At 32.2% G+C, this 3622-nt stretch overlaps 1 long non-coding RNA gene across 1 annotated transcript; it reads left to right on the forward strand.

Annotated features, from left to right (window-relative positions):
• Nucleotides 1-1061: 1061 nt before the first annotated feature.
• LOC107924267 (uncharacterized) lies at nucleotides 1062-2587 on the forward strand. Its single transcript, XR_001691744.2, has 2 exons — nucleotides 1062-1634; nucleotides 2009-2587. It is a non-coding gene; the product is annotated as an uncharacterized lncRNA (long non-coding RNA).
• The last annotated feature ends 1035 nt before the right edge of the window (nucleotides 2588-3622 follow it).

Below are 3622 nucleotides of genomic sequence, written 5' to 3' on the forward strand. Positions count from 1 at the left end.
CAATAATCCCCCCATTAGCTAGATTAAGCTACAAGGGTTCCAAAAATATAAAAATAATAAAAAATGACCATCAAAGTCATTTACTTGCAAGGGAACTAAGTGGCTGAAAATCTAAGCTCTCAAAACCCCGATGTTTGATGCCATTTTCGGTATAAGAAGAAGAAGAAATGAAAAAGATTACAACTTTTTCTTTATTTTATTTTATTACCAAAACAAGTCACAACTTTTTCTTTATTTTATTTTATTACCAAAACAAGTCACCTAATGCCACCAAATGTTGACTTTTCAAATTTTCTTGCCCCTATGGCAGGCCATCACTCCCCAAATGGCCTATTTGCACTTTAAAGACCTCCAATTTTGGTTAACTAGCTATTTAACATATTTTGGTAGTAAAACAAAACTTTTTCCCTTTATGCGATTTAGTCTTTTTTTGCAATTAAGCTCACAAACGCTAAAATTAATTCACCAAAATTTTCATGCACTCATATAATCATGCTATAACACAAAAAATAATATTAAAATACTTTCTTGACCTCAGATTTGTGGTTTCGAAACCACTATTCCGACTAGGCTATATTTCGGGATGTTACATCGAGCTATTGATCTAGCCAAATTCAAGCTTAGTAATACATGACTCGAACGGCTCACGAGCCTTATCAAGCTTTTCATATTTTTATATTATTAAACTATATTATTACCCCTATATATGTTATTAACTCCAAGCTTAATTATTGAATCAAGTTCAAGTTTGAGTATAAAAATTGATAAATGAGTCAGACTTGAGCTTAAAAATAAATATTTGATTGAGCTCTAAATTTTGAGTCGAACTCGAGCTTGAGCTTGGCAGTATTCGGGCTCAGCTCTATTCGATTACACCCTTAATCTATATTATTTATGAAGCCCTTTATTGAGTTAGTGTTACCCATCAACTGGATCCCTACTCAAAGGAAATTATATTAATATTCCTTCATATTTGAAATAATTTATATTATTTGGATAATTTATTTTTTTATTTTAATAAAAACTAATAAAAATATGTATAGAGTGAGATTTGATTCAATAGGCCCACAAGAAAACAGGTTCATAAGCATGGGTTATTATACCCTCTATTCTGCGCAATTCGTTCGCCTCCGCTCTGAATTCAGCAATAGAAGGAGTAGACAACAAAAATTATGCTTCCTTAATTGCCCTCATCACCCTCGTTCAAAATCATGCTTCCTCTCCATCGTTTTTTGACCTCAAAATACAAAATCAAGAAACCCTTAAACCCTCGTTAAAAAAAAAAGAAGAGGAAGAAGCCTTATCCACCCAAATCCATTAGTTTCAGTCTTGGTTTAGAATCAAATACAGAGCTCTTTCTGTCTAAGCCTCGCGTTTAATTTGGCCTTCTTTGATTCTTTGATTTGTGGGTTTTCTTTTTATTCCCTTGCTTTGGTTTGATTTTTATACTTATTTATTATTTTACAAGAGTTAGTTTGTGTCTATCTATGGATTTCGTTAAATTTTTGTTTGGACATTGCCTTATTATTGTCACGATCCAATTCTGGGTTCTTTTTCTTCTTTGTCGGTTGCCAGTGTTTGAGGTCGACTCTTTTGCATAATTAAATTTCAAATTGCAAGGAAAGTGATATAAGGTAACCCCATAATCTTTTATTTTATTTTTTACAGTTCCTCTTGTTTGTTAATTTTTTTTTTTGGTGCCAAAAACATATAGATTTGATAACTTAAGAGTTCAGTGCAATATTTCAAAGCATATTTGCTTTTGGTTTGAACTCCTCCAGAAAAGTTGTTGTGCTTTGTCTTTTGTTTAGTGACTTGGCAAGGCCCTTGAAATTGGGCAGGTTTTGGACTTTTTTTTTGTCTATATATATATTTTCATTTATTTACCACTATTATATAGTGATCATCTGGATTTCTAGTTCCATTTACAGCACTACTTATTTGCATTTCTTGTCTATTAATCAAGTTTCTATGTGCAAATTCGTTTTCTTTGGACATTGCCTTATAGCTGCATGTTCAGCTTCTTCTGTTTGGTTGACGGCAGCAATTTTCGCTTCTAAGGATGCATCACAGTCCTGACGAACCTTCCTCAATTCTTGTTTAGCTGCATCAAGTTCAGTAATTACAGTCACGTATTGTTCCCTTGCAGTTTCCAAGTCCTAGCTCCTAGCTCCATCAGGTCCTAGAAGAATACCAGAATTCGCTTCTTCAATCTGCTTAGCCTTTTCCTTGCATCTTCTGTAGCCTTGATTGCGCAATCCTTCGACTCGTTAACAGTTTTTGAGTTTGTGTGAGACTTCCTCGGCGGTTTTTTAGCCCTTTCTAGCTGTACGAGTGCTTGAGCTTTAGTTGTCTCCGCATTTGCTACCTGCTCCTTTAACTTGTTCAACTTCATTTGAGTAAGGTGAAGGTTGTAGTTTGTAATTGCACTGCTTTATAGTTATGATTGGTGATACATCTTGGGACTTCTAGTGTTGTAACCTTTCTTTTTCTATATGGTGAAAGACTGTATCTCTTTTTCTGCTCATTGTGTTGAAATGTTGTAATCAATGGTGGTGGTAATACAAAAACTATAGTTTACTCTTAATTTATATTTTTTATTTTTCCATTGATCCATGAGTAAATGGATTGCAATTTTCTAGTTCAAGATTGATCCCATTTTTTTTTCAAGATTCATCTCATCTAAGTATTATAAAAATTCAATTCAAGATTGATTTACGAATTACTTACATACTATATATATATATATATATATAAACAACGATGTTTTCCAGAAAAAATTACTTGCCTATATTAGACAGCTAAATTTAAATAATATTTAATGATTTTTCTTATTAAATTAATCTATTTTCTACATTTTTGCTGTTTTACATTTTATTAAAAAAAATCTATCAAAGGGTATATTGGCCATTTGTGTTATAAAATATATTGTCTTTCTATTCTTTTTCATTTTTATTACAAGTAGTATACTCTTATATATATTAGACTCATCATTTTTTTAATACACAAATAGTAAACAGGTTATAAGGAGATGAAATGTGAAACGTTAAAGAAGATGAAAGGTGAAAGGTTGATTACAATGAATATCCACTTAATAGCATTTATAACACTTCCCTTTGGATGTTCATTGTATAAAATATATGTCTAATTAAAAACCTTACTAGGAAACACCTTGTGAGACAAAAACCTAGTGAAGAAAAAGAGTACATAATCCTTTAATACATAGTACGCCACAATCTTAAAAGAAAAATGTAGTACGAATTTACTCCCCTCATTTAAGCATCACTTAAGATTTTTGAAACTACGTAATCCAATACTAAATTAACTTCTCAAATGTAGCAATAAGAAGTGTAACACCCCTCACCCATATTCAACGCCGGAATAGGGTTAAGGAGCATTACCGAACATATTATACAATTACACATACATTTTCTCATACATTATCAATTTCATATAATCATCAATCAACAATATTCATATTGTCACTAATACGAGCCTATGAGGCCCAAAACATGCATTCGGGGTGGTTCGGCACTAAACCGATAACTTTAGAAACTTTTCAAACACTTAGAAAAATTTTCCAAAAACAGGGGACATACGCCCGTGTGGCCCGACCATGTGT

Source organism: Gossypium hirsutum, chromosome A12 (genome assembly GCF_007990345.1).
Source record: "Gossypium hirsutum isolate 1008001.06 chromosome A12, Gossypium_hirsutum_v2.1, whole genome shotgun sequence".
NCBI lineage: Eukaryota > Viridiplantae > Streptophyta > Magnoliopsida > Malvales > Malvaceae > Gossypium > Gossypium hirsutum.